At 35.3% G+C, this 9,976-nt stretch overlaps 1 long non-coding RNA gene across 1 annotated transcript in view; it reads left to right on the top strand.

Moving 5' to 3' along the window:
• The window catches only part of LOC128186645 (uncharacterized), a 6,608-nt gene extending 3,058 nt beyond the window's left edge, over window positions 1-3,550 (top strand). The window contains exons 2-3 of the long non-coding RNA XR_008243970.1: window positions 2,203-2,491; window positions 3,252-3,550. This is a non-coding gene — a long non-coding RNA (uncharacterized LOC128186645). The remainder of the gene's footprint in view (window positions 1-2,202; window positions 2,492-3,251) is intronic.
• The last annotated feature ends 6,426 nt before the right edge of the window (window positions 3,551-9,976 follow it).

The following is a 9,976-nucleotide window of genomic DNA, read 5'->3' as shown; positions in this document are numbered from 1 at the left end:
TTTCCCTGGAGAGGTCTCATTCGCAGTGTAATGAATAAGCGATGACAGAAAATTACCAGTTTAACTCCGAGGCCTGCAATTCAAGAATGTTATAATTATCACTCCGTCAATTTTGCTGGCCACGTGGAGATTATAAAATCTGAAACGTTCGGTACTTAACGACAAGCCGGATAAAATGACCAGCTTTCGTACGCTATGGGAATTTCTGAGATTTTAGTCTGTAAGCAATGAAACTATATCAACAGGATTGCAAACGAGAATGAATCAAGAAAAACATGCATCAGATGGCTCATTGATATACTTATAAACTTCATATAAATTCAGGTTGAAGTATCATGGGTGGATATGTCTTTTAGTCTTGAACCACTGTCGGAAGTCTTTTTTTTCATTCGTCAAAAAGACTAAAATAAATTCATTAATTATCCAATTAATTAAAATTAGCGCAATGTTATCAGTTTCAACATCGCTCATGTACATAATTTATATATGACTACAGTTTTACTACTTAGTTGACACTTTTTATTTCTTCATTACAATGATACAATTCTGGAATAGATGCATATGAGCACTTTCTTGGTTTTGTAACATACTTTAATTTGTAAAACATTTTTAATAGCATATTTTGGTTAATTATTCTCAGTATAAATTAAACTACTTTGAGCACTACCTCGTGAATAAATCTGCTTTTTAAAAAACATTCGTGATAATACTTTTCTAAAAACATAAGACATCTTTCAACAATTGCATTTGAAATAAATCATTTTAGACAATATTGTCAGAAGAAAGCGTAGTTAAACAGTAACGAGAGAATCTCAGACACTGCACAAAGTTATCCCAGACGAATGCCCACACATTAAAAAGCATTTTACTTGTAATCAATCAATTTGGCTAATTTCAAAAACATGTTTCTTGTGAAGTGTAGGAAAGATGTCTTAAAATTGAGAACAGGTACTTTACACCTGATAAAAATTGCAGCCAGTAGTAATCGCAGAACGAGACAGGAAGCTGCGCAGAGAAACTTATTTTGCTGAGGATTGCTTTGATGCAATTATAAGGGTATGCGCTGTGTTCTGTGTGGGCCCTTCAGCCGCTGAAATCTTGTCGTGAACACGCTGTGTCAAACTGAGATGAAAAAATACAAGAATACAAAAAATGTCGGCATGCTGCATCAGATATATATAAAGACGCCAGAGGGAATGAACGAAAACGGTGTCGGAAGAAAAGACAGGCTTCGCATATGCGCTGAAGCCAATTTATCAGTCTCTTCTGCCGCTAAAGCCAAATAATTTAAACGGTTTAAACTTAAAAATTGAAATAACAAATTTAAAGAAAAGTAAGGCAGATAACGCCCAAATACACCTGGTTGCTGGTGTTTGACCATGTGGCAGCCGATGCAATTTGGAAATTCCGAGACAATATAATGCGTCCAGCAGACAAGAGTTTTCTCCAAGTTCTTCACTGAGTAATAATATTTGCAGCTACCTATAATTTATGTTTTCTCGTCCATCATGATCTGTTTACAACAGCTGACAAGATGTTAAACTGGCGGCCTCTGTCGTCTATCACGGTGACATAAATCTACTTTCACTTCCCCAAAATTAGACATCCGGGGCTTGGCGGAGGAATATAACTCCTTCAGAATGATTACCACATGATCCAAGTATTACTTGGAATAACATGTTTTACCGTGTTGTACAATAAACATCTCAACAACTCTGTTCAGACAGAAGTTCGGTATGTTTTAAGTGCGGGGGATGCGCCAATCGCCGGAGCTTGCGAGGAGACTTATTATAAACCATACAGCTCCCCTCTCTGCTGAACAGGACAACTTGCTTTGTTTATGTACTTTGGTAATTAATTCTTCCCTAGAAATGGTAATTGTTACATAAACCAAATGCTTAGAAGCGGGAAAATTCGCGTTATTTAATTCGCTGAATAAATGCGCATGCCAGAATTGTAACAACTCAAGTTCCTTATCCTTTTAGATATCTCAATTCATTGTTTTACTACCAATTTAAAAATGAATCAATCTGATAGCAGTGAAACATTTTTTTTTAACCAAATTGATGTTTCAAATTTTAAATGAGTCCTAATTGTAACGGCACTTAAACCATTGACTGAGTCAATTCATTAGGAATTTTATGTCACTGTCGTGCTAATGTGTATGGGAAGTCACTAATTCTACCCGGTTTTATATTACAGGCTGCAACAACTTATTAACGGCTTGTTATCTACATGGCGACTTGGGGCACTGACTGGGAGGGGGCGCCCTTTGGCAGGTCGTACAACCAGGTGTCAGAACCCAACCTATCATCATCTAGGCCGGCGGTCCCGGAACTTCACAGTCCGTCGAGAATTATTCCTGGCCCATGGTGGTCTCCGGAATCAATGTAAACACGACAATGATCTATATATAGTGTGACATAGCGAGGTGACTTAGATCGATACACCTGATGATAATTAGACGGCAAAAGTCGTTGAAAAGAGACAGGTATAATTTTTTTTAATAAAAATTACGTTATTCAAGAACATTTAAAATTCAGTGATCACAACCCCCCCCCCCCCCCTTTAAAAATATTTTTAAAAAGATAAATATATTTTTAAAATGTCAAGAATGAATAAAATAAAAGAAATGGTAAAAAAAAAAGTACTTCAACAATATTAGTCACGTTTAATTAGATATCGCTAACATACTAAAATAATTTTTAAAACGTGTAATACGAAAACATTAAACTATACACAATTGATAAAAAACCGAAACAAGAAAACAAATAAAATTCATTTTACATAATTCTTTACAGGTTTCGGGTGCGCAAGTTCCGGGTTTGTTTCGTTCTTGTACTCGAATTTGTTAAAATTCTCTATTTAGATTGGTGCTAACATTTATTTAAGTATAGACAAACTGTCAGGCATAAGTTATACATTGTGCTAGGAATAGTTTCATTTCCATATCATTTTAAGATTTATGAATTTTATTTTTTGCCGAAATATGAAAATCAGCGGGGTTTTTTCGTTGAATAAATTGATCCTTTTCATTCGTTATGTAATCTATAATCCGATTTCTATAATTATATGTAAAATAAAGAAACGATAAAGATCACTAGGTCAATTCAAAATAGCGAAAACCTAGGCATCAAATCAGGATATAAAAAATTGAAATTAACAATTAAAAATATATTTCATTATAAAGTTTCTTTGTTGCTTTTTCAAAACAAAACAAAATTCATATTTTCGTTTTGAATTTTTTTTAGATGACGAACTATTTTCTTTCACCATACATGCATGACTGGTGTTTTCCAGAATTAGACAAATATTTTTTTCAAAAAGAGTGACAACTCACACGGCCATTAGAGCAACGTGGCTGCCATAGGATTAATTTGACGAGAATTTTTGGAAGTGGACGAATTAAAGTTTTAGATTTGTGATAAATGTACCAAATGTGTGTAAATAGACATCATGGTGCACTAACACAGATTGAAAAGGCCCAAAATTCAGCGGATATATCGGTATTCTTTCTAGTCATTCCCAATAAAACGTGTCAAATTTTAAACCTTAAATGGTAAATCAAGTCATGCGTGACGGATGATGAAGTTTGAATAAGCGGGCAAATCACTTTGGGATTAGGGTGTGAAAGGGGAGGGGAGTTTTTATTCCGTAGATCGGTTTGAGAGACTGCTGGTTTTGTCCCATAGCCGTGACATAGTCTATTTGACACAGCGGGAAGAATTTCGACAACAAAAGATTCCCGACCATCTCGGTCGATGCATCTGTTTGCTTTTAGATTTCCAATACGGTGTGTGCTTCAACCATTGAAATTTGTGTTCTAGTGAAAGTCAATTGGCTTCTATCGTTAATGTCTCTTCGATGGCGGTTTTTAGAAATTTTAGGAAATTTGACTGTGGTGAACTGTCACTGCTCCTTGCTGCACATGTAACAAACGCCATTGTTAATTCGATCCCAATGTCGCTCACCAGGTTCTCTGTCATGTTGTAATGCTACTGATGAAAATGATCTTCACCATTGCAAATCATTTGGCAGAGAAGAAGATGGCATATTTAGTATATTTAGCTAGTAGATGAAATTGAAAGGAAAATGGATTCCGGGCTTTTATAGATCAATAAATGTTTTTAACAGGAATAACACAGGCCCGTAAACAAACACCCTCCTGTGCAATTTGTTCAAGTTGAAAACACTAGCCTCTCTATTGCTTTACCACATGCGCTGTCGCCATCTTGTTGCTTGGAAATTGTTATGGCTTATACTCGACATCGCGTTCCGTTCGCCGGTACCTTTGATCTCGACGCGATGCAGTATAACTCTAATGTTAATTAGAATATATTGAAATCATACGTAACTCCTGCACACAAACCATTAATATAAGTAAGGGAGAGCGTCACCTCTGCCCATCTCGCGAAGGGTACAACAGACAAGTCGGCTCCGGCTCTCATTTAGTTTTGCAGAAAGGAAAACCAAATAGGTTGTTCCTCATTAGTTTTAGCCATGAAATATAATCTAACAATCATAAGATACTTGCATGTAAAAAATTACCTTGCCCCAATGGGTTGGGTGACATCAAGAAGAATCGCTATCATAGTCAGAGAGGCGTATATTGCTATTGCTCGACACTGATGAAAAAGGCGATATTTCTATTATATTTCATATCATTTTCAAGCGTGTAATTTTCATCTTCTTAGGTAAATATGTTGATTTAATTTTCTTCCAAAGTTACGTTTACATAAACCTCATGACAACTATAGTGAGGGTTCACGCCTATATCATTACGCTGCGCTTTCGGTTTTTATTAAAAATCAGATGTAGTTGATTATTTTACCAATCTATTCAAATTTTCAAAAGAAAATTCAAATACATTTATCGAGTATATCTTGAAAAAAAATAGAATGTTGTTTTTTTTACCAATAGTTACGTATTCCAGAAGCTTATTTCTATTCATAGTGTACTCGCAAAATGTATAGATATAAAAGATATTACCTTGAAAACTAACAAAAAAAAATATTTTAAGTCGGTAATTTTCTGTAAAATATGTCTCTCGATCGCATAAAAGCACCTGATCATAAATCTAAAGGGACAATTCGTCTTTTTTCATTCTCAATAGAACGGTTTGTTAATGCGGCATCTTTATTCTCGTTAAGGTTCACATTAAAGTTATATCTTCATCCATAATAGTTTCTGTTTCGCTGCTCCCAAACAAAGCGATACCCAGCCATGGAGTATACCGGCAAGGTACGGAAGGAGAAACGAACCTCCAGAATGTCCCATGCCTGAAGGTTTGGTCTTGGGGGTGATTTATGGCAATTTAATTGCCTTAAGATTTCAACCAAGAACCCAAAGGAGTGGGCTTAGCGTGACCATTGCATGGAGAAATTGGTAAGGGGCAAAGGACCCGAATGTTCCTCCAAGTTATTCGTTTATTTCATTTTTTTTCCATTGAATTGGGGATTTGGCAGTCTCTTTATTTTATTTTTTTTTATTTTTGATGATGACTTCATTAGATGACAACGCGTCATCGTTCAAAGGATCAAAGAACACATGGTTCTTTTAAAAAAAATATATGACTTTTTAGAAGGATTAAACAACATATTTATTTCTGTGGCATAAACCTTGGTTTTAATTCCACTGAATTCAGTCCCTTTTTTACAATGTCTGCGTAGCTTTTGATTTGTCTTGCGCTGAGAAACTTATAAAGTTCTTTACTCTGCAGAGACAGTTCGTAATGGCCATTAAAAGTTTGGTGGGATAATGAAACGCACATTACAATTTGTATATTAGAATATTTCTGATTTCTGGCGGGTTTAATTGATAATAAAATGACAGATCAATAGATTGGGGGTGACGCTGGTGTTGATAAGCATTTGGTGACCATTTCTCCGGCTATGTCTGGAATCCCAGAGACCCCTACTGATATCGTTTTCTTGTCTTAACCAGTAAGTGATGACACGCTCTTGGTAAACACAACTGTAAATTGACAATTTAATGAGATATGCGGCATTTTCTCCGCGTATAGGCAGGAGAATATTATAGCCCGAACTTGATCAATGGGTCCCGGAGTTTTCTGTCTATCTGGCTATTGTGTTCCACGACTTTGAAATAAATATATCAAAACTTCATAGACCTATCCGTGTCAACGGTTCTTTCCAAGACAATAAAAATTCTATGACAGTTTTCTTCCATTGTTCCTTTGTGACGGGGGATTTTGTTTGAACCTGCCTTTAATCGTGAAATGGTATATTATTACCTTCCCTAGGTTTAATTGCGTTTATCAAATGTTTATCAGAAGGAACGGTAAATTTAACACATATTCTCAAAGTATAACTTGTCTGGTTTTGCAAATTAAATAGATTCATGAAATTCTGGTTGAAATACTGCTATTCTTAGGATAAATGTCAAGATTTTAATATGTTAGCTCTAAATCTTATTAGTCCTGTTATTTTTGAGCGATTTTATAGATCATGTGCACTTTCTGTGCATTTTTGGAAAATCATATAAACTTAATATCTCTGATTTATTTGCGCTGTTATCAAAAGATTGGTTATAAGTCAATTAACCCCAGTTATGAGAGACATTTCTTTTTATTAATTTGGGGTTGTTTTTCTTGGTAGCTTTTGCAGTTGAGTTTTTTTAAACTTCGATAGTAAAAATGATATACCAACATCATGACCTTATGAATACCATATTTAAAAAATCAGCATGAAAATGCCGAAAATTCACATAAAAAGAACTGATTCAAAGAATCACGAAGCTACTGGTCAGGAAAAAAAAACAGCTTTACGACCATTTTGCCGCTGCAGCGGGTCGGCTAGCCGAAACTTGGGTTCGGTGCCGGGGAGTCTGTCAATGCCTCGTTCTCGTCACAAATGATGATATTTCCTGGAAGTTGGAGCCCGCTTAACGACGCCGCGATATGCTTCATGTGTTTGTTTCCCGGAGAAAGAAACATTTGTTTTTTGTAGAACCTCAAAGAAACGAAGTGCTTAAAAAATCAGCGACTCTTTATAACAGCGATGACCGGGGAGGGTTCACTTTGGGCACATGTTGGAGACATAACACGGCTGATTTACGCCAGGGGGCGCCTACAGATATGGACACCGCCAACTGTTCCTTTCCCGCGTGTGCGGGAGTTCGTGGTCTGCTCCATACAATCCAACAAAATTACTATGGTCCAATATCACGAATATATCTGAATCAAATGTCAGAAATCTTAAAAGACCTTGGGGGTCGAGTGCAGTACATGTAACATTTAGCAAATGTTACATGTTACAAATTACGTATAAATGCGTGTTCCTTAATATATAAATATACAGACAATAATTACTATTCAATTACAAAGTTAGGAAACTTTTTAAGAATCTAAGAGATGCATAGTTAGAACGATACATTTTTTCCACATATTTTCAGAATTTTTAAAGTATTTGTTGTTTATTAAAACTTAACTTACGATATCTCTGTTAATTAAAAAAAACATATATTGAAAATGGGGAACTACTGACCAGGAATAATTGAGAGAAGTAGTATTAATATATATCTAAAACAGCAGTGCAAACATGCATGTAGCAAGATACATGTACTATGATTTTTTAATATCGGATTTTAACTCTATGAAATATCATTATGAATGATCTATAGTATGTCAACATTAACTGTTACGAGCGTTTTGAAATTTCGAATTCATAATATGCATTTCAAAATCTCTTAACGAGGTGAATATTGGTTGCAAACACGTGACTGTTGACAGAGATGACCAGCTGAGCTCTGTTATCAAACAACAGTAAATGTAATATGGAAGACAAAATATACGTACATATATATGAATGATTTCTTTTATGTGTGTACGTAAATAATTCCAGTGCAATTCACAAGTCGATAATAGAAAACCATATATGACCACCCCCCCCCCCCAAATATTGCTGTTTTAATGCACTTTGTAATGTTTAAGTAAATTATTTATTACATGCATAGACCTTCCCTGTATAACAATGGCGATTTTGTACACTTCTTTGGTCGTGTGTTTTTTTATTTTGTTTGTTTTATTTATTTTTTTGTGTTTTATTCATTTATTTTTTCGGGGGGTGGGGGGTATATAGGGCCACACTTGTTCTTTTTAATAGAAAATTGAATAATAAATTAATGAATGAATTATTTACATAACAAATTTATAAATATCAATCAAGTCCTCACAATTTATGCTTTTTTACTACCCAGAAAGTGGTTAGAATCCAGGGCGTCTTTTGTACCCCCTTCCCTCTCGTAACATGTTGACTGTTATTTGACAAAGAATACATGCATACATCTGCTATATGCGACAATTACCGCAGATTAATACTCTCTCTTTCATCCTTTAGTCATATTTCTATTTTTAAAGAACCGCAAACATTTTTAGATCATGAATATTGACGGCTTTATTTTCACAAAACCTGTGGCACATTTCTCATCAATATTTAATGAATACTAAATCCCCTTCGTATTAAGGTGGAATAATTATGCTAATCACTGTTTTATCTACTTAGTGATTAAGTGTTATGTTTAAACATTTAGCTAAGTTAGCTTTAAACAACGGTCGTTTAATTTTGTGGACATATGTTTTATTTCTTAAATATCAGAAAAAACTAAAATAAGCATTATATAAACAATATGTAGTATACAAAGTTGATGTTATTTTTAAAAAGATATTTGTTTTGGAGTAATTTTAGATTCAGTGTGAGAATAAGTTTGATCAAGAATTATTAAACACGTATCTGAAATGAATGATTCATGAAAAAATTGAAACAAATAGTAAAAAGGACCCCCCCCCCCAAAAAAAAAGGTAATCCTCGAACAAACAAGTGGTCATTTCACGAGTGTGGGGTGGTTCCTGTCCTTAACACCTGTGATGAAATCTGTAACAACCAACTTTGAGAAGATTAGTGGGAGACAATTATCCTATGGTTATGTTTTAGTTATTAATCTTTTTGGTAATTTAAATTTGAATGATAATCCATTTTTCGATCAAGTCAAATATATTGCCATTCATGTAATGCAAACATGTAGCTTTTTATGCCCATAATTCATATTATTATCTTCAAAATAATTACTGGAACAGACGGATATCATCTAAATCTTAATGTTGATGTTTAACAAGTTATCTATGGAGTTAAAACGGGCAAATTTTACTTGATTTAAAAACAATCAAAGTTCTTGTTATATATGTTATATTTTTTTTTATCGCTGTGACAGGTGACCACGCCCCCTAACGTCCAGATGAACCCGACTGACCCCGGTACGTATGTCAGACGAGCCCCTCACTCACAAATCGTGGACAAATTCTTCGCGGAATAAAAGAAATGTCATTTACAGTTTGTGCACCTGTATTGGTGAGGAGAATTATATAACGAGTGTCGAATATCTCCTATTGTCATGCGGCCACTTCCTTCAACTCATTGAAATCTAATTACAGTCTCCGCTGTTGTTGCGAGGATCCGATTTCAATTCAGCAAGAGATAAATCTCTTCTCTGTGTATTCCTGGTCGTCATTTGTCTAAAATACCTACAATTCTGACAGAAATATTTATATCCTGATAAAACAGAGATTAAAATCGTATTTCTTCAGAAATAAAATTGAGCTTATAAAATCCACGCCACCGATTTGGTCAGCACGAGCCCAGGTGTTTCGGCCGCGGGGTCCGGAGTTTTGTGTATCGGGCTGGACAAACGTCAATTCTCCTTACCACAGTAAAGGGCTACATTCTTTGGTCATCCCTAAAATAAACAGGAATCGCTTTGGTAAGAAAAAATCTCCCCATCACTCCGTACACCTGTGTAATGAGTTTGCCCGCAGACACCCTTCATTCTGTGCTCCGTCCGTAACGTCCAGTACATATGGGAACAATACCGGTCCGAACCATTGATCCTGCCGAACGTTACTGGGATCTCAGTACACGGTCTTGTTGTTGTATCCACGGGGACCACAAAGCTACAGTTCATT

This window comes from Crassostrea angulata, chromosome 6, assembly GCF_025612915.1.
Source record: "Crassostrea angulata isolate pt1a10 chromosome 6, ASM2561291v2, whole genome shotgun sequence".
NCBI classification, from domain to species: Eukaryota; Metazoa; Mollusca; class Bivalvia; order Ostreida; family Ostreidae; genus Magallana; species Magallana angulata.
This window is presented reverse-complemented; position numbering and strand designations above follow the sequence as displayed.